Genomic DNA, 22,534 nt, shown 5'->3' with positions numbered 1-22,534 from the left:
CATTTGTTTTTAAGCAGTGCAAACAGGTGGCTAATAGCACGCCACACATTAAAAATATATGGTGCCAAGAAGCTTATTTTTTCCATCACGTCAATCTGAAATTCGTTTTTTGTTTTTTCCCCCCAAAATACAGGTTCCGGTCTTATTATGGTCTGGAAATAGTGAAAAAAAGGCAAATAGCCATAATTTCTTTTCTAACCTGCACCACTTATACAAGACTTTGTAATATTTTAGAATTGTTTTCAAGCATGGCATCTCATGTCTCTCTTCTTTCCTTCTCTCAGTCTAGCCCAGCTTTGGTTCATTCTCCCACTCTCTGCTGCCCTAACCCTCCCTGAATGTAAACAAATATGGTTTGTTCCCGAGCATAAGTAAGGTCAAAATGTCCAGTGTAGTTTAAACAATTGACAAAATCAAGTCCAATCCTTTTGTGTGAGGATTTATCTTTTCTTTATTTTCTCAGTTGTCCTGATCACATATTCCACAGCATCACGCCAGAGGTGCATGCGGCCAACACGTGTTTCGTCTTGGGGTAATATGACCCCCACGACTTCCTCAGGGCTACAAACAAAGATAAAAAACCTTTTTTCAAATATAGAGAAATAGTAATACATCGGTAGAGTTGCACATTGGTGATAGAACAAAGGAACGACCTTAAAAACCCGAAACTCCTCAGTGAGTACTCACTCAAGAGTGTTGTGAAGTGAGTTGAGAAAGTCCCATCACATAGGAATTGTGGAGAGAAGTGAAAATTCAAATATTCAATCTAAATACGAAGCAGGAACCAGAGAAGGGGAACAGGAAAGGAACACCCTGATATAGAGAGTGAATAGGGTTGAGAAGGTCTCACCCTAAATTTGTCTAAAGATATAGATACTCAGTATAATATGGTGTAAGAAACAATGACCCTGAACTGTACCATGAAAGAGTAAAAGAAAATCACTCGTTGAAAAACAAAACAGTAACCTCAAATTCCGCATAGAGGCACCGTGAATAAAAACCCAATAAGCAATTGGTATAATGTATAAAGCACTCACCCTATAAGTATAATGGTCAATCACAAACAACGAGTACGATGCAAAAGTCAATCAGCAAAGAAATACTACTAGTACGTATCCGGAACCTAAAAGGTAAAATATACGTATTACATATCTAAGCGGGGACAGAAATCAACCTGAAAATCAGGGAGTATTCTCAACATCTCAACCAATATCTACAAAAAAGTGAACATATAAAAAAAAACGATCATAAAGCAAAATCCTAAATGTCTTAAAATAACCCCTATTCGACATATCAATTGGAAGAAAATTAATTATCAAATAATCTAATAGAGCCACGCAAGTCACCGTCGAGGCAAGATAAAGGTTAAATCTGAATCCAGACAAACCCTGTTAACTACTCCAAGTCTATTCGTCACAATCCAAACATCAGTGTCTATACAAAATTACCTCCGTTATAATACGAACAGCACAGTTCCAAGGAGAAAGTGTCACTCGGCAATTAATTTTCTGCAAAGTACAAAAATATAATTATTTAGTCTAATAGCAGTACTCAAAACATAATGTTTATTCAAAAGAGTGTGAGAGGCTAAATACAATCCGAAACTCGATAAAAATTCAATTTAAAAACGATACCAAGCTCCACATAGGATCGACAAATCACCGAGTCTATCTAGTGTGGCTGGTATTACGAAATGTACAATCGTACCTGTGAGGGAGAGTACTCCGTAAATATCTGGGGTCCTGGTGTGTATTGAAGCAAGCGAACGCCATATTTTCACTTAATATATGCGACGCGCGAGCGTCCCTGAGAATTCAAATAGAGAGAGGACTGACGGAAAAGTGGAAAAGTAGCAGCGCCATCTTGGTTAATAATCTGACAAGAATAACTGGTAAAGGACAGCGCCATCTTGGACGATCAGAATATCATCCTAAATACCTACACTAACAAGCAGTAATAGCTATTGAGAGGCAAAGGAGAAAAAAAAAGAAGAAAATTAGGCTCACGTACTCAATGTCGTATTATGGAAAGACAGAAATAAGAAAGAATCTCATATTTAACTCTTAGCGAGAGTCGCACATTATGAGCGGGGGGATGGTTGTAAAATTAGTAACCAGAGTAAGTGTCTATTCAATTATCACCACGAAGAACCCTGTACAGAAACCCCATATTTGGGGGAAAATATGGTCTAGGCGTCGCCATCAATGCAAATGTCACAGGTGCCTAAAGTTACAAGAATTAATTATTAATTGCCAAATAAATAACTTTCAATACTGGGTATCATGTAGGTTAAGGCCTGATTACCGACCTCATACACCTATCAAAGTCAAAGTCAAAGATAGCTTTATTCGATTTTTAAAGTTAAAATCATAAAAGCACAATCAAAAGAAACATAATTAAAAACGAAATCGAATTTCATACAAGTTATGTTCATCATAAAAGGGGATAGCAGACGTAGAGACAAACACTAAAAAATTAATCCAGAGTTAATCTACATCGGATTGCGAATTTTAAAAACTTGGATACTGCACTAATAGTCATTTCATCTTCCAATAGGAGTAATTTTAGATACGCAGATTTGCACTGTCTTAGGCCCCAGATCTTAAGAAGGGGAATCAAATATGTCTTTCTTCCCCAAGCATAGTACTTGCAAACAAAAAGACAATGTATTGAAGATTGCAAGGCAAGATCATCACAGGGGCAATTAATTAAATTAAAGGACCAATCATTACTCACTGGGAGTGTTATCAACCTGTAAAAGGTACCAGTTCTCAGGCGCGATAGCAACATTCTGTCATAACAAGGGTAGTCAGGAGACAGATAAAGCTGCAAGCCAGGGCCCTGGGCAAGTGCATTATATTGAATTACAGAAGACTTAGTCCTCTCCTCAAGCCATCTTTTGTTCTCCAGGAAAGCAAGACAACTTTTCTTAAAAGCCTTTCTGGAGATCAGGGATAGCGAGGAGGGGTTATCAAAAAAAGCTCGATGGCCCATATTAATCATAAACTCCTTAACATAGAGGATCCAATGAATGTCTTTCCATCTCTCTAGTTTGAGACAATCATTCAAAATAGATCTATTAAAAACAGTTGCTTCTGAAGTCCATATCTTATGCCATAAGAGTAATGGGTTGATTTTAATGAGATCTGAAATATAGACCAAATCCAGTTCCTTATGGCATATATATGTTGAAGTCGATTTGGGGACCGCTAACAAATAGCGGAGGAAACTGTTTTCTTTTACTTGGATTTCCTGGGGGTCTGCAATACCCCATATGCCAGATCCATATAAAGCTGTTGATATGCATTTAGACTTGTAGATATCCGTTAAAATACGTACAGGCCTGCCCCCTAATTTATTGGCAAACTGTCTAATTGCTCCTATGGTACGAGCGAAAGCAAAATTCCTGGCCCTAATTGCTGCTTTCCAAGTACCTTTTTGATTAAAAACAATCCCCAAGTATGAAAAAGTACTAGTAATTTCTATCTTAGACTTATCGATAAAAGTCTTACAAGGCAATTTATTCTTAGACGAGCAGCACATGGTAAAGGTTTTCCCTATGTTTATTTTTAAACCCCTAGAACTCATAAAGAGAGAAAAACTGGTTAGAGCCTTTTGAAGGCCCAACTGAGTTCTAGCCATGATGACCGCATCATCAGCATATAATAAAATGGGAACTGCTGTGCCATCAATTTGAGGATAGTCTAGTTCTTGTTTGATTAAGAAATCTGCCACTTCGTTTATATACAAGTTAAAAAGAAAAGGTGCCAGAATGCAACCCTGTCTAAAACCTTTCATAATCGGAAACTTGCCAGTGCACTCCCCTTTATTTCCGAAACGCACAATGGCCCCTGCCTCTCTATATAATGCTTTAATAAAAATAAGGATGTTTGAATCTATGCCCAGACCTAATAAAGTGTCCCATAATACGTCGTGGTCCAGGCAATCAAATGCTGAACTAAGGTCAACAAAGGTCATAAAAAGATTACCCTTTTTTGCCTTCATGTATTTGCCAGTTATTAAAGCCAAGTTGAGCCCTTGTTCAACAGTACCTAGACCAGCCTTAAAACCGTACTGGAACTTGGAAATAACATCACATTCCTCTGCCCAAGTGTGCAATCTATTTAAAATGATTCTACCTGCCACTTTCATAAGTGAATCAAGTAGGGAGATGGGCCTGTAACATTTGGGATCAGTTCGATCTCCCTTTTTAAAAATAGGCACCACAATGGCTTCCTGCCATGTCGGTGGGAATCCCTTTATATTAAAACTGTTTAGCACATTAGTCAACAGGGGGGCCCACAAAGAGACAGTATCTTTATATATATCTGCCGGGACCCCGTCAGGCCCGGGGGCTTTGTTTCTAGCACATTCCTGTAGGGCCAATTCCACTTCAGAAGGGGAAAAACAATCCCTAAAGGAAATAAAGCAGGGACAGTAGATTCAATAGCAGGCTGCTGGGTTAAGGGTTTAGAAGCTATACTGTGCAAAACATCTTTTTTATAAAGCTCAGTAAAGTGATCCACCCAGGTTGATTCTTCTATCATAGGGTCCAACTTATCAGAATTCCTTTCAACGAAGAAGGGGGCATTTACTGCTTTCCAGAACGCAATATTATCTCTCAGGGAGCTTGCCTTTACTAATGGGTTCCACGCATTCTCCTTGAGCTCCCGCTTCCGTTTTTTTATCGATGTTTTATAAACTGCCCTGGCAACTCTAACCTCTAGCATATCTTTAGGTTTTTTCTTTAAAATCTGCTTTAAGTTAGAATGTGCCTTAGAGCAGTCCGAGTTGAACCACCCAAAGGTTTTTTGGTAGGCCTTATCTCGTAGGGTTCTTGTTAACTTTTTGGCAATAGATGAAGAAATCTGGTCAAAGGCACAAATGGTCAAGCTAGGATCAGGGTGATCCTCTAGGCAAATCCTGACATTTTTATATTGATCCAGTATCAGGTTCTGGAGAAAATTAGATGGGTCGACCTTATTCCATTTTATGGCATATCCATTTTGTCTTGCCAATGAGATAGCATGGCGGGAAAGATTTTCTGCTACGTTTGGGACAGATCTAGTACCCCTATCGATATGAAAAATTGAGCTGATCGGAAAGTGATCACTCATAGCAGTGTCTAATGTTTTAAACATCAGGACTTTACGGCTATGAGAAGTACTAACCAAGGTGTAATCTATAACAGACTCTAGACCACGCCCATTAAAGGTGGGTTGGAAATGAACCTGAGGCATACACAGTTCGTTTGCAAACCCCAAGTCCCAATCAAAAATTAGACTGTTAAACATGTTTCCCACTGCAGTATGCTCAAAATGTGTACATGGGTCGCCAATTAAATTGACCATTCCACATATACCAGAATTGTTATGTGGGCACAAGTGACAATTAAAATCTCCTGTCAAAATGATACAAGTATCATTTTGTTCCGAACCAATTGCACCGGATATTAAATTATTTAGATCTTCAAATACTTTGTTCAGATCATCCTTCGGGATATTATTATATAAATTAATTAGTATAAGTCGGTTTCCTTCTGCAATTAAGCAGAGGACCTGATAAAAATTGTGCCCCTCTATACTCTGTTGCTTTATTACCAAATTTACCATGTTAGAAATATAGGTACAAAGCCCCCCCGAGTTTCTACCTCTCCTGGACTGTGTTGCAGGGGTAAAAAATGTACGGTACCCTGCAAGATGAATCTCAACCTGCTCCCAACACTCCTGAAGACAGATGATGTCATTCTTCTCAATTAGGTCACAAAAGATGGGATCATCTACCTTGTTTGCTAGACCTGCCATATTCCAAGATAGAAGGGTAAGCTCTCCCCTTGCTATGTCTTGATGACGTTCCTTGTCAGGGGAACAATCTGCACACGAGTTTAGTTCCATCAAGGAAATGTTGTGTTCAGTATCTAACTCCTCATCAGAGGGGCAAGCCGCACGTGAATGTGTTTCTGCCAAAAGAAAATTATATTCCGCGTCGGGCTGTGCTATGGGACGGGCAATTTTCGGAGATAAAACAATTTTTAAACCGAGGCCAGAATGTCTAATTATTTCTGACTCTTGATTATCAAATTCGTCAAATGAAGCCTTGGATGTTGTTAGAGGATCTAACAGGTTTTTTATCCCGCCCTCATTAACTTCTCTTTTGGGATCATTTAATGAGTAATCTGAGCTTTTGTACTTTTTATTGCTACTAAAACAATGGGGCGGTAAACTAATTCCAGTCCGATGGAGTCAATCCACCGTCTCTAAGCTGCTATAGCGATTAGATGTAGGTAGTCCTCTCCAGGTGTCGCTATATGTTAAGCCCCTGTTAATTTGCCTCCCCCATTCACTTATGCCCGCTCTTCTATCAAAAGATTTTACAATGACCCATTTATGATCATTGGGTAGGTAGGGATGAGATCTAGGAGGGTAGAAAAAAGATAATCGTTTAGTTTGGATAATCTCATTTATATGCTGGTTCCCCCAGGAGCAGATGTAGTCAACCGTTTCCCGGTCCTCAAAATTGACCAGGACACAGTCACCCTGTATTGTTTTTCTTTCTGCCCCCACCCAGGAAACCCTACGGACCATTAGGATCTTACTCGTCCTGTTCGAGGGAAGTGGTCGGTTTGTATTAAGCCAATATTGGGCCTTGTTTTTCAGGGATTCAAAGGATTCTTCTTTATCCTCTTTCAGTTCGGGGACACCTGTTAAAATCACCAAATAAGGCGATACTTCTGGGGGCAAATCTATAACTGTATTTCCCGATTTAACATCCCTATTAGAATCTTTATTTGTACGTGAATTTCCAGGAGGATGATGAATTTTTTCTGTTATGCAGTTCTCTGTGTTAACAGATGCCAAAGTATTTGCTTTTGTAACGTGGGTTAAAACTTTAGGTGTTGGGGGGCCCACTAATAAATTTTTTGTACCTTTTTTTATCCCTTCCACAACCTTTGATGGGCCGATGTTAGACGAGGTCTTAAAGGAAGCAGCCACATCTATTAACTGTGTCTCAATCTTCTTCAATCTAATTTCTAGCGGGGTAAGAAATGTTCTAAAAAGCTCCCTTATGTGTTCGATTAAATTATGGTCAGCCTTCAAAGGCTCAGAGTTTATTGACATCGGAGAAGAAATAACAGCGCTGGAGAAATCCAATAACTGACTATCCACAATAGGACAATTTTGGGTTGGGCCCTCTTTTAACTGTTGTTCAGTTCGTTCTTTCCCTCTAATGTGAGGTTTGCCTTTCCCTTTATCCCCAGTAGCAATGATTTTTTTTGACTTACTATGCTTATTTACTTTAGGTTCATTTTTCTTATATTTTCTATTTGGGTATTTTGTCGTCTTTGGAATTGCACCCTCTTTCTCTCTCATCATCTGAGTATTGAATTTGATTGAGTCTTGCGACCGTGGTTCTAGCACCAGAGGCTCCGGTACAAGAATCGGTGACCTCTCTAGTTGCGAGGAGGATATGCATTCCGTCATAGAAAAGGACAAATCTACTACGTTTGGGATGCTATGTATATCCGCCTGTACTAAAGCAAGGGGTGTTTTGTTACTTATATTATCGGGAGTTTTAGCTGTCGCAAAAAGGCCCAAAGAGGAGCGTTTAGCTAGTAATAGGTCTTGTGACACTCTTCGTTCCATAAGGGCAATTCCTTGATCGATAACTGAATTTGCTCTTACAATGAAGTTGTCTAATGGGCCAGTAATATTGTTAGTATCCTTAATCGTCCTGCTCCTACTCCCTCGTGTGGTCGCCATGGATGATAACATGCAAATACAAGAGTTATTAAACAGCAGATATTTACAAGTCAGCAGTGATGTCTATTACACACGATAAAGTGTTAGAAGGGGGGCCCGGTCCGGTCTTACTCGGTCTGTAACGGGCTAGAACGGGCCCGCCCTTGGCCCGGGCTTCGCCCGGCGCTCGTCCTGCGCCGCGTCCCGCGCCGCGTCACAAGTCTCGAATTAAATAGGTAGTGATCCGCTAAAAAGGGAGTGTCCGGGAAGAGGCCGCAGCTGTAGCTGGTTTCCCAGCCGCGGTGCCTCGCAGTCCCTCACGCCCTGGTCAAGCACTGAGCAGCACAAACGAAGTTCCTCAAAGCACGAACGGCTCCCGCGAAGCGGGGGCCGTGAGATGTCTATTTCAAGGCAGGCAGGGGGAGTGTCCGGGAAGAGGCCGCAGCTGTAGCTGGTTTCCCAGCCGCGGTGCCTCTACTGGTCATTCAATATATTCTGGAGATGAAAAGCTGATGAACAAGTTTCTTTTTTTTTGGTCTCAGTAATGCACGGAAATTCTCTTCTGCACACTGCCTCTGCTGGTCACTCAATATATTCTGCACATGAAAGGCTGAGGAACGAGGTTCTTTTTTTTTTTTGTCTCAGCAACGCAGGGAAATTCTCTTCTGCAAACTGCCTCTGCTAGTCACTCAATATATTCTGCAGATAAAAGGCGGAGCAACAAAGTTTTTTTTTTTTTTTGGTCTCAGCATCGCATGGAAACTTGCTTCTGCACACTGCCTCTGCTGGTCATTCAATATATTCATATAGATTGATAAAGGAGTGCAGAAGGCTGCTGGACAATTTTTTTTTGTTTTAGCAACGCAGAGAAATTCTCTTCTGCAACACTGCCTCTGCTAGTCATTCAATACATTCTCCCTGCTTGACTCCGATGCAGCACCAAAGCTCAGATCCCCAGCAGCATTGGAAAGGCACAGCCATCAATGCAAATGTCACAGGTGCCTAAAGTTACAAGAATTAATTATTAATTGCCAAATAAATAACTTTCAATACTGGGTATCATGTAGGTTAAGGCCCGATTACCGACCTCATACACCTATCATTAATATCGTCTCGAGATGCGAGTATGGGGACGGGGGGAGATGTACCGATAAGGATAACAGTCTAATCGGTAATCATCCAGCACGCCCTACATCAAGAGTACGTTAATACGGACTCGAAACCCTGTAAAGGTATCTAAAAAACTACATCTCTTCTTAAGATTAAGTCTGGATATAGATCATTAAGTTCAGAGAGATTCATGAAAATTTTGATATTATACGGAAACATCCGTGGGAGGAGACTAATAGGAAGAAGGAGAGTCAGTATGATATAAAAGCATATATTGAAGTGATCAGACCACACGTCCCAGTTAGATCACCATAATGAATATCAGAAATTGTGACAAAATATGAGGAACACCATAATCTAGAGTAACATAGATCATAACAAAATGTAACCTGATATCATATACAACCTCCAAGGTAATAAGAAGTCAGCACATCAATGACCAACAGGGCCAATATAATACATTAGTTCATACGATAACAATAATGCTCTTATGACGAGGCCCATACATTTGGAGAATATTATTACAGTCTAAAAGGATCATCAGAAAAACAATCTCAGTAGTATAAACATTTATGTTTCGAATATTTTTCAATCATAAATACAGAAAAAAGCAGTTAAACGGAGTCAGGTTAGGTAACAAGATAACATGACAAACTTGACGTCAAACAGATCAAAAGTTGGACCCCAATCATGTAGGTAGAAAATAATGTAATTCGTGGTCCACATTTATTCCGAGTTCAATCGCATGTAATTTCGAGATCCATCGTGCCTCGCACTGCCTAAGCCTCAGTTCCCTGTTGCCACCCCTAGAGTTTTTTTTAACAATTTCAATGCCATGGAACTGGAATCCCAAAGAGGCAGTTTGTTTTGAGCATGTCGATGCATGACTGCCTATGGGGTATCTGATGTCAAGATTTTTTAAGGCTCGAAAGTGTTCTGTCATGCGTTCCTTGAGAGGACGTATAGTGCTCCCCACATATATCATATTACACTTACATTGGATCACATAGACAACATATTTTGTTAGGCAGTCAATATGGTCACGGATCTGAAAATTACGTGATCCATTGCAGGCAAATTCTTTTATTCCTCTCCTGGTAAACCTACACATACTACAATTACCACACGTGTAGGAACCCAAATTGAGTGAATCAAGCCATATGCTCCTAATTTGAGTTTGTTTAGGGTAACTCGGGCTGATAATACTTTGGATTGTTTTACCTCTCCTATAGGTTATACTAGGAGATGTCGAAATATATTGTTGTAGTGTTTTATCTGCTCCAAGTAATGGCCAGTTATTTTTAAGGATGGTATAAACTTTATGTGACCATGGATGATAGTGGTTACAAATCTGACCAAAGATTTGGTGTTTTTCTTATCTTTGCCTGATATATTTTTGAGAGTTTCAGATCTCTTTAGTCGTAAGGCTCTCTTTTTTTGCTTTATCAATGATCTGTTCTGAATAGCCTCTGGCATAAAATCTGCGTTCGATGTTGTTTATTTGGGCAAGGAAATCCTCATCTATGCTGCAATTTCTACGAGCTCTAACCATTTCACCAAAAGGTATGGCATTAATCTGGCTCTTGGGATGGGCACTGTCAGCATGGAGAAGGGAGTTACATGCTGTAGTTTTGCGATGCGTTTTACTGTGTATTTTCCCTTCTTTGTGAAAAAGAACAAGATCAAGGAAGATAATACTTGACGGATCTGATGTCATAGTGAATGTCATGTTATAAGTGTTTGAGTTCATATATTGAAAGAACTCCTCAAGATCCCCACTATTACCCGTCCAAATAATTATACAGTCATCTATGTATCTTCCAAAATATAGGATATAATCATGCCATTTCGCACCCTGAGGGCCCCAGACATGCTCGGCCTCAAACCAGCCCATGAATAGGCAGGCTAGAGACGGAGCAAACCCGGAACCCATCGCCACGCCACAGGTCTGCAGGTACCATATTTCATTAAACAGAAAAGCGTTGTTTTTTAGAATTAGAGAGGACATTTCAATTAGCATCTCAGAGTGTTCCAGCAGTTCAATTGGGCGTTTGTATAGAAAATGTCTCAGAGCCTGTAAACCATGATCATGAGAGATATTGGTGTATAGTGAGACAACGTCCATTGTCACAAATCTCATTTCCTGATCCCATGTAAGGTCATTAAAGATGTTCAACACATGTTTCGTGTCCCTGATATATGAGGGAAGATTGCGTACATATTCTTGTAGAAAGGTGTCAACAAATTCCACCATTCTTTCGCTAGGTCCACCGATCCCCGAAATGATCGGTCTACCTGGTGGGTCGCTCAGATTTTTGTGGATCTTCGGGAGAGAATACATGCAAGGGTATCTGGGTTTGTCTGTTTTAATAAAGAGAATTTCTTCTGGGGATAGTAGGCCACATTCTTGCCATTTACATAGTTTAAGGTTGAATAGCTTGGTAATTTCAAACATAGGATTAATATCAATTTTTTTATACCAGATGTCATTAGTAAGTTGTGACAAAATCTCCGAATCATATTTTGATCTATCCATTATGACCACATTTCCCCCCTTATCGGCTTCTCTCACTATAATGTCTGTATCATTAGATAAATTCTCAAGTGCTTTCCTTTCATTGTGAGTCAAATGATGTCGTTTAGCTGTGTATTTGGTAGTGATCAATCGTTTATCTAATTTGTCCAGTTCTAAGTTGACTCGTTTGTGGAAAAGATCGATGTTGTTACCGCTGGCTAGTTGGGGAGTCCAGCGAGATTTATTTCTAAGGCCACTATCTATACTCACATTGGTCAGATGATCTAGATCGGATGCAACATCACGAATATCAACCGGTGAGTCAGCCTCCTCATTCAAGGATAAAAGTGTAGTAACATTCAAAACATCTTGAATAGAAACATCCCCAATAGTGTCATCACATCTCCTGGATAGATTAGGCCTAGGATTTTGTTCAAATTTTTTTCTTAATTTCAATTGTCTCACAAACTTAAACACATCAATTCTGGAATCAGTAACATCATAGTAAGAGGTAGTACAAAAATTCATCCCCTTTTGTAATGCTGAAATGAGACCCCCAGATAAAGATTTGCTTGATAGATTTATGACCTGTACATTCCTAATCTGTTCTCTGTCTACTGTTTGTTCTTGTTCCAAGACCTGGTCTGAACTCTCTCTCTTTCCCTTTCCTCTTCTTCCACCCCTTTTCCCCCTCCTTGTTTTTCTCTTGTCTCCTGTCTCGATCTCTGCTCGTTCCCTTTGTTGCCCATACGTATCCTTTGGACCTCTTTTAAAAAAGAACTATCAGGGAGTGTCCCCAAGGGTCCACTACTAGGGCCCTCATCCCCACTGCTGGAAATATTGCTGGAAGAACTGGCACTAGTGATGTTATTAGTAGGAGTATTGGTGCCTTGTTTCGTGTGATCATTCTTAACAATATCATCAAACTTTTTGGCAAACGTAAAAATACGACCAGTGGTATAATCAATTTCATCCCTTCTAAGTTTTCGGGCTTTGCGTTGTTTAATATCTTCCTCAAATTTAGACAATATTTCTTCTAAGATCGTAAAATTTTTCTTAGTGGGCTCTGGCAAATTAAGATCAGATATCTCTTTTTCCAAAGAGTCAATTTCCAGAGCTGTTTTTGTAACCTTACGGTCAGCATTTTCGATCAGAATGTTCATCAATCTCATGCTATTGTCATTTAGTTCTTTTTCCCAGACCAAAAGTAAGTCGGCCTCTAAATCGTCATAGGTGGGGAAGATTTGTGATCGCAGACCCCGTGGGACTCTATTTAGTTTAATATATTGCTTAAGAGTTGCACCGTCCCACCATTTAGATGTTTCGAATTTTCTAAGTCGTTCCAGGCGTATAAATTTAGCTCTCAAACCCTCATTGGTTCTGGGGGCACCTTGATTAACTGCTCTGTTGATGGGTACCCCAGCATGAATATTTTTGAACAGGTCCTCTGCGACCTTTTCTCGTTCTAGTCTACAACTCATTTTAGTATGATATATTATAAGAAAAATTCTTTTGATATGTCGCACAACCTTTATACAATACTGGATTCACAAGTTGTGGCTAGGTTGTAAATTGCGCAAAATCAAAATAGAGTATACCACAAATCGATAGTCATAGAAAGAGTGCTCAAGGGAACAAGGGGAAGCAACCACAAAGAGTCCCCAGATCTTCAATTAAAATAAATTAATTGACGATGAACATGCGTCGCATATATTAAGGGAAAATATGGCGTTCGCTTGCTTCAATACACACCAGGACCCCAGATATTTACGGAGTACTCTCCTTCACAGGTACGATTGTACATTTCGTAATACCAGCCACACTAGATAGACTCGGTGATTTGTCGATCCTATGTGGAGCTTGGTATCGTTTTTAAATTGAATTTTTATCGAGTTTCGGATTGTATTTAGCCTCTCACACTCTTTTGAATAAACATTATGTTTTGAGTACTGCTATTAGACTAAATAATTATATTTTTGTACTTTGCAGAAAATTAATTGCCGAGTGACACTTTCTCCTTGGAACTGTGCTGTTCGTATTATAACGGAGGTAATTTTGTATAGACACTGATGTTTGGATTGTGACGAATAGACTTGGAGTAGTTAACAGGGTTTGTCTGGATTCAGATTTAACCTTTATCTTGCCTCGACGGTGACTTGCGTGGCTCTATTAGATTATCTGATAATTAATTTTCTTCCAATTGATATGTCGAATAGGGGTTATTTTAAGACATTTAGGATTTTGCTTTATGATCGTTTTTTTTTATATGTTCACTTTTTTGTAGATATTGGTTGAGATGTTGAGAATACTCCCTGATTTTCAGGTTGATTTCTGTCCCCGCTTAGATATGTAATACGTATATTTTACCTTTTAGGTTCCGGATACGTACTAGTAGTATTTCTTTGCTGATTGACTTTTCATCGTACTCGTTGTTTGTGATTGACCATTATACTTATAGGGTGAGTGCTTTATACATTATACCAATTGCTTATTGGGTTTTTATTCACGGTGCCTCTATGCGGAATTTGAGGTTACTGTTTTGTTTTTCAACGAGTGATTTTCTTTTACTCTTTCATGGTACAGTTCAGGGTCATTGTTTCTTACACCATATTATACTGAGTATCTATATCTTTAGACACATTTAGGGTGAGACCTTCTCAACCCTATTCACTCTCTATATCAGGGTGTTCCTTTCCTGTTCCCCTTCTCTGGTTCCTGCTTCGTATTTAGATTGAATATTTGAATTTTCACTTCTCTCCACAATTCCTATGTGATGGGACTTTCTCAACTCACTTCACAACACTCTTGAGTGAGTACTCACTGAGGAGTTTCGGGTTTTTAAGGTCGTTCCTTTGTTCTATCACCAATGTGCAACTCTACCGATGTATTACTATTTCTCTATATTTGAAAAAAGGTTTTTTATCTTTGTTTGTAGCCCTGAGGAAGTCGTGGGGGTCATATTACCCCAAGACGAAACACGTGTTGGCCGCATGCACCTCTGGCGTGATGCTGTGGAATATGTGATCAGGACAACTGAGAAAATAAAGAAAAGATAAATCCTCACACAAAAGGATTGGACTTGATTTTGTCAATTGTTTAAACTACACTGGACATTTTGACCTTACTTATGCTCGGGAACAAACCATATTTGTTTACATGTTCATCGTCAATTAATTTATTTTAATTGAAGATCTGGGGACTCTTTGTGGTTGCTTCCCCTTGTTCCCTTGAGCACTCTTTCTATGACTATCGATTTGTGGTATACTCTATTTTGATTTTGCGCAATTTACAACCTAGCCACAACTTGTGAATCCTCCCTTAATGTGCTGCACTCAGGTGAATAGGTACGCTATTGAAAAAAACACATTCAGCATTGTTATAAAAGCATTCATTAACATTTATCAGTGTCATTTACTGATCAGCTTGATTATACAACTAATTAATAAATTAGCACAAACTTACCTGCATGAAAGTACTGGGTCATTGTCATTCACATTAGTGAGGAATACCTTCACATTTCCTTTAATGGAACTAGCTCCATCCGATACCTTTATGGTTAAAGCATAGCTGGCAATAGAAATATATATGTTCAGTAAAATGAATGAATTCACAAAATGACACAGTTACAGATCATCACTTGAAATTTAAGGCACCATGTGAAATCCAGAAAGTTATAGGACCAATTGACTGGAGCAAATGACACTGATCTGTTCCTGAAACCAGCACGAAACTACTAAGCAGATGCAATAAATTCAAGTTTTTCTAACACACAATTTCAATAATTATTCATGACACCAAACACCAGATAGGCCCCAAAAGCAGACGCGTATCAGTATTGTTAAATGAATTTACAATATCTAAGAATGTTCGAACTCTTGAGGTTTGCATTTGTTTTTTAGATAATGTTGATACCTTACTTAACATTGTTTTTTCAATTCCCCAGACTAACACATCTCATCATGACAATGCAAGGATGAAAACTGAGAAACGCAAGAAAGAAAACCAGAAGACAGCCTCATTGTAAATGACCACAATTCATAAAGGTTCCCTCACACAACATACAATTCACAGGAAGCACAGAGAAGTGTAAGCCTCTATTACAAAACAGATGCTTTAGGAAAAGCAAGGAGCAATGCACGCCTACCTTACAGAAAAAGAAAAATATAGCCAGGGACTGAAGGAGCAGTGCAAGCCTCTGTCATAAAATAGATGCAACATGGGAAGTAAGGAGCAGGCGAACTGTCCATTACAAATGCGATTCAGCACAGGCTGTAGGAGCAGTACACACCTCCCACACAAAACATGGATGGCATAAGCAATAGCTGCACAACCCTGCTCATGAAATCAAGCGTAGCACAGAAAGCAAGTGCCTGTGCAAGCCATCTCATAACACATATAGCATGGCCAGCGGCCGGGTACACATCTTGTTTTCAGTATGTAGGGCTGCTCAAGGGGCAGTAAGCCAAGAGCATATGAGGGGCATGGTGGTTTCCCAGCTCACCCATGGCTGTACAACCCTCTCTCACGAACGCAGGTAGAGTATGACATCAGCAACACTAAATCTGCCGAACAAAATGCATGGAGCCTGGTCAACCATGAAGGATTGGTGTGCACAGTTACAAAGTGACATTCATGTTGTGTGTGACATCTCCAGCATGGGCAACAGTGAAGGATTGGTGTGCTCAGATGCAAAGTGTATTCATGTTGTGTGTAACATCTCGAGCAAGTTGAGGAATTATAATGTAATTATTTGTCATTTGTGTAGACCACAATCTATGCAAAAGCACAGTGAAAACAATGATTTCTAATCCCATAGTTACACTTTTAGAAAATAGAAACAAAGCTCCAAGTCCCAGAATGCATAATTATGTTCCAGCTGATACTGGGCCCTTTTAATCAAATTTAGTTTCTTGTCACTATAATGTCTCTAACACTCATTTGGTCCTCCAATGAAGCTTGTTTTGTGCTGATGAGGGGTTGAACATAGTGGTTCCAATATCCAGCTATACAATGAGGATCAGGAATTGGACAACCAACGCTAGCAATTAAATTCATGTACATGACTCTTACAACCAGACTATATAAGTAAAGAATTATCACTGCTAGTCCAAATCTTCTGAAGAACTTTAGTTGGTCCAGAATTATACAAACCAATAATTCTGTTAAGTCAATACAAAACACAAGCATTAGTACCTGGTGTTCGGAGTTTTCTCTATGCCAATCTCTCCCTGTCATCAATAAATCAATTGAAATACACAATCAACTTGAGGAAACAAGTCATGATGAGACAGAGTCTACGGTTTAGTAAAAGGTAAATTTTAACCAAAGTATTCAAAAGGGCAAGTATATTATTATTAATCATGTAAGATCTAAAGGGTGCAGGACAGTCTAATTAGTTTGAGCTTGCCATAAAATAATTAGGAGCTTAGGAATGTTCAGCAGGGACATGAGCCATGGCCAGTGCTCACTCCATTGTGTCAGACCACTCAATCCATTGGTCAGTCCATATAGGATGATTGTCATGCAGCATAAAAGAAGACATATATTATAGAAAGAGGTGGTGCTGATCACATAAGTAGTCAGATCAGCCAGTACACATAAACTTTCAGAGGATGATCCTCTAGCAGCAGGTACATGAGCGAGTTCAAGAGGACAGTTCCCCGTAGCAAATGTTCCCAAAGTATAGACCTTGTTGCAATCAGACCTTGTGAGTGAGCAAGAACTCTTCTAGCAAGACACAGTTTCACTTCACATTGTAAGTTTAGCAACACTTCTCACGAGTGGAAGACAACGCAGAATTGGAAAATGCAGGCCTTTATTAAATTAATTCAAGAACATGCAGATTATAAAGTAATGAAAATATACATTTCATGGGGAAAATAATATTTTAATATTCTTTACAACGCATAAGCACTCAGAATCTATTATTAGTTGGGTTGCAAAATGTACATGTAACTATGAAATATTTCTACATTTTTTAAAGTACAACTATGAAATATTTCTGCATTTTTTAAAGTACCAACGTGCAAAATTATTTCTAATCATAAAATATTAATATTGTTACAAGTTGTTTACATTTGTACAGATATGAAGATCATAATATGAAGGTTTAATGTTGTTTACTCTCAATATGGCTATGCAGCACCAATTTATTTTTCTCAATTGGTGTACAATTTCACATATGCAAAGGATTGAATTCAGAATGAAACCCTTAAATATCACAAGTAAAAATAACTTATGTTAGATTTCATTAACTAGTCACACCCATTACTATTTCAAAGAGGATAAGTAGGAGTCTCATAGCATGTGAGTACATTACTTTAACATTCTAGTGCATGTTGAAATAATATGCCATGGCTGATTAATAAAATATGAACCTATATTATTCAAATGAATACGATTTCTACTATTCTACAATCATCTGCATGTTTTTATGATGCAGTATATAATTTCCCTGACATTTATTTCTCATTTTTCTTTAACGTGTAGTTGGTGCACGTTGATTCATAAGTCACTCAAAATGTCTTATAATCGGTTTATGTGTCAAGTAAAGGATCTAGCAGCTTTGTAGCTGCATCAGTTATGACGGCTAAAAAGCGCTTACTGGCTTCATCTGAAATGGGGGCGGGAGCACTTCAAAGTTATGTGTATTCATAAATACTGCTCTACGCCAGATGCTAATTCTGAACTGGGATAAATAAACTGCAGCGCCATACATAATCAAAGTGGAATCAGGTGCATTGGATTATGGACTTGAAAATGAATGCTTAAAATGAAGGTTTGTCAGTGGTTCTCTGTGAACAGTTCTAAGTGGGCTGTGTGTAAAGTCTAATGTGTGGATTTTCACAATTAAAGAGAGACGTGAACCACAATTTGGTATGAAATAAACGGGCAGAGGCATTCAGACCTGCAATTGTCACCCAGTTCTGACGTCCCTGGAATGGTGACCCCATTTGACCTCGTTCAGCTCCAGAGAGGCTTCACAGTAACAACGGGGTTGGCTTCAGAGCAGTGCGACCGGTGCAGCCACACCTGGCACAGAGCTCGGTGAGTGCTCTATTTAGAAATAGCTTATGGGTCTAAAAGCCAGGGCCATTTCAACCATTGGGCAAGACTAGGTGGCCGCCTAGGGCGGCAAAAGGGTTAGGGCAGCAAAAGGGGAATTATTTTTTTTAATTTGAAGGCAGCAGAACCTGTATGTGAGTGCAAGAGCACCAGCTTGTACATGCTGCGCAGCGCACCCTAGCATAGTGGTGTGTGGAGCGGGCCGGCGGTACCAGTGTGGGTCCCCAGAGTCGTCAATCTTGTAGCACGGGAAAGCGCTACCAATGACGGCCCTGAGCATCATTTTTGGCCAGTCCCTGAGCGGTGCTTTATGCAGCAGCCAGTGACGGTGACTACGTCTCTCACCACCCTCTCTCTCGGCGTGCGGGGGACAGACTGTCTGTGTGTCGGCTGCTCTAGCGCCTCGGAAATAAAATAACAGTGTCTGTTAATTGGTTTATTATTCATGAATTTCATTTGTTTTTAAGCAGTGCAAACAGGTGGCTAATAGCACGCCACACATTAAAAATATATGGTGCCAAGAAGCTTATTTTTTCCATCACGTCAATCTGAAATTCGTTTTTTGTTTTTTCACCCCAAAATACAGGTTCCGGTCTTATTATGGTCTGGAAATAGTGAAAAAAAGGCAAATAGCCATAATTTCTTTTCTAACCTGCAATAAAAACAAGTTCACATTGTGCTCTGCCTCTTGTGCTTTAGCTTTTGGGGTTGTTTGTCACGATTTATGCGGCGAGACATATCAGCGGCGGCTAGATATGAAGCGTGTGATGCTTGACCTGCGTGAATAAAATCATATAGCGAGACTCTCCAATCCACCTAGTTCTAAAGTCAGTTTGGCAGCTCTATATGATTTACCACTCAAATGTACCCAGGCAACTATTGTACCCTGCTGTGATGTTCTACGGCTGCGTTTGCGCTATATAGGCCCACTTACAAAACATACATCGCTAATTAAATTGTGCCTCGAGGCTTAGATACTAGGTCAATATTACTCAACACAAACTCACTCCTTTTTAACTTGGAAAGATAAAAGGCTGAGTAGACTGTGCAAATATTTCAATTTGTGACCAGCTAAAACTACAGATCTCTGCAGCAAGCGGTTAACCTACTAAGCTGTTTTGCCATGTGCTCTTTGATTGTTGGTGTTATTTATACTCAGGGCCACTTGAAATTATGCCTCAGGGGTAACCAAATTATGCGGAGAGTTGGCTAAATTAAACGTAAGAAAAAGGCACATTATGGAGGCATAACGAGGCACATTTTGTTATCTAATGCATTAATTCTTCTAGCCTGGATGACAGGGGAGAGAGTGATGGTAGTAAAAGGGAGGGGGTGGCATTTTTCAATTCTTGCCTAGGGCGGCAAAACACCTAGAAACGGCCCTGCTAAAAGCACATGCTGCAGAGTTCCATGTGTGTCCAGCAGTTATCAGACAGCAATAAAAATGGCAAAATTACTCTGGTGATTAATTGCCCTGCTGGAGAGAGTTGGAGTTTTGGCTCGTGGCACTTTTGGCTCATCAAAAAGTAGTGCAGAGGCTTATTATGCCTTCTGCAAAGAATGTGTAACTTGCAGATCACAGAACTCTATTTAATGCAGATAGCTCGGAGGGTTACTCCTTTTGTCACAGAGATTCTTTTTTTACTTGCAGTTCATAAGTTACAATCCTAAAATAGCACAATGTCCTATGAACTGTCATCAATGAGCTGCAATCAAACTGCATGGTATAGGTTAAAACGTTATTTTTTGTCCCTCCTGTCTTTAGTTATCCTAATGCTGCTAAAAAGGGTTTGTTTGGGTAGAATTCTTATTAGTTAAGCAAACCCCAACCACTGCGGTGCATTTTAAATACTGAGTATGTGCCTCTTAGGAACAATCACTCTGAAAATATATTGCTACACCTTGTAACTCTCGTTGTCTTATGTAACTTTTCATACAGACTGATTTACACACGTATGATTCATTGTCTCTGTACAATGTATGTGGGATCTCTTTAGATCACACATACATTATACAGAGACAATGAATCACTCTAAATTGGTATGAGTAGCGCGATAAAAAAATGAAATGCATGTGAGAGATCAGCTATGGTGAGGTGAGGGGCACTGTTGGAGGGTGGCAGTGAGGGAACACGTGGGAAAGGAGGTAATTTGCGGGCACCAAAAAAGTTTGTTGCACCGAGCTCCACCAGCACCAAAGCCAGCCCTGGTAACAACACTAAAGTAACAACAAAAATGTTACAAAGTTTTTTATATAGTTTCGGCTGGGTAGAAAACATGCTCCCAAGAGCTGTTCTTTTTGAAGCAATGGGATGCACAAAGGGGCCTGAGGTGCCCTCCTTGAATGGCGAAGCCTGGCGCCCTAACCTAGCACCTAGGGGGCAGCAGGCCTTGTGTGATGCCTCTGAAGCACATAGAAGAGAATCACTAAATAGGTACCAGGAGAAATAGGAAAGGGGGGGAGGAGTGTGTGGTGAGTGAAAATGAATAAAGAACCAACAGGCAGAGAGATGGAGAGAACTGAGGAACAGAGAGGATGAAGAAAAAAGATAAAGTAAATGCATCAAAGAAAGAGGCAGGGATCGTACAGGGACGAGATCTCAGGCTGGCCCATGTCAGATGTGAATAGATTCCCAAGTCCTGGTTTTTCTTTGCATTCGGGTATATGTTGTTGTGCATTTTCAATTCTACAAAAAAGTGCAACATTTACAAAATAAAAACAAGTGTATGAGCTATTTACACTGACATGGGATACTCAAAATATTTGATGTAAGAGGTAGAATGTAGTGGGAGAGGGTTAGTAGGAGAAGATGAGAGAGGGAGTGAGGGTTTGAAACGAAAAGGGTGTAATGCAGAGGGAAGAAGGAAGAGAGAATGAAGTGCGAGGCATGCACTTCAAATTGGAGGGAGATCGCCGGAGCTCATTTTTGGAGACTGGGCGTTTTTTTCATCATGTGACTGTGATCCAGAACTGGAGAAAGAAAAGCAGAAAAGGGAGAAAGAGAGCAATGATAAAGAGAGGACGAATGAATGACATAAAGAGGCAGGAAGTGTATGGTGGTGTGATAAAAGGGCACGGGTAGGACTCGAGACTAGCCAGCCTTAGTATTCTCCAACCACTGCCTTCCACAGTACAACAACGATCTTGTGCATCTGGACTTTCTTTTAACATAGTGAGCACTGGGAGGTTGAGGACAAAGCAGGAGGACAATGAAAGTAAGGGAAGTGAGGAGAAAGTAATCTAAGTAGAGGGAAAAGTCAGAGTGAAAAGGAAATATCGAGTGGGCATGGAATGAATGACTAATAGAAAGGCAGAGTGAAATGCTGATTGACACTGGGGATACAGGCGACAAAGAACAGTATGGCAGGAACCTTGAGGTAGGGCAGCAATCTCAAGTTTTCACAAGTCAACTGTGTTAAGGTTTTACAATCTAGTTTTATCTTTGAATTCTAGTCTAGCTTTGCATTTCATGTTACAAATAAGGAACTACAAGTATCACAATGTAAGGAAAAACAGGAGTTGGTGAGTTACAGCTGACACCAGACAGATCAAAATATCTTAGAGTAAAGGAAGGGAAAACTAAGAGGGAACTAGAGGAAGAGAGACAGAGGATATCGGAAAGAGGGGACATGTAGGGAGTGAGAGGACAACAGAGGGAGAGAAAGGGACGGGAAGGGATACAGAAATGGATGAAAGTCACGGAAGAGGGAGAAGGTAAGGGAGACGTGTACAGAGAGGGAGTTGGACAAGAGCTGGTGAGATCAGCGTTTACCCACCTTCCAGAGTGAAGATAAATATCAGGGGTGGCTGGTAACCTTTGAAAGTGGTGGAGTGAGCAAAGGGCCCTACCGCTTCCCAAAAACCAAAATAAAACAGCCCCTCCCTCCAAAAGCCCACAATAAAACAACCCCTCTCTCCAAGAGCCCACAATAAAACAACCCCTCTCTCCGAAAGCCCAAAATAAAACAACAGGCAGCATAACCACAAAGTAAATCACTACAGTGACATGCATTGAACTAAGATTTGGAACAAATAAAAAATTAAATTACATGGTACTTACCCACATGCTGTGCGTCCTCTTCTGTGTTCTTCTGCAGTCTGAGGA

The 22,534-nt window shown here is 39.9% G+C and overlaps 1 pseudogene across 1 annotated transcript in view; it reads right to left on the bottom strand.

The window, feature by feature from the left end:
• Window positions 1–22,534, bottom strand: part of LOC146797602 (cadherin-related family member 3-like) — a 706,232-nt pseudogene that overhangs the window by 392,847 nt on the left and 290,851 nt on the right. Inside the window, exon 7 of the transcript XR_014969047.1 lies at window positions 14,827–14,931. The product of XR_014969047.1 is annotated as a cadherin-related family member 3-like (transcript). The remainder of the gene's footprint in view (window positions 1–14,826; window positions 14,932–22,534) is intronic.

This window comes from Triturus cristatus, chromosome 9 (assembly GCF_964204655.1).
Source record: "Triturus cristatus chromosome 9, aTriCri1.1, whole genome shotgun sequence".
Taxonomy (NCBI): domain Eukaryota; kingdom Metazoa; phylum Chordata; class Amphibia; order Caudata; family Salamandridae; genus Triturus; species Triturus cristatus.
The sequence above is the reverse complement of the archived record's forward strand: the minus strand, read 5'-3'. Positions and strand labels throughout refer to the sequence as shown.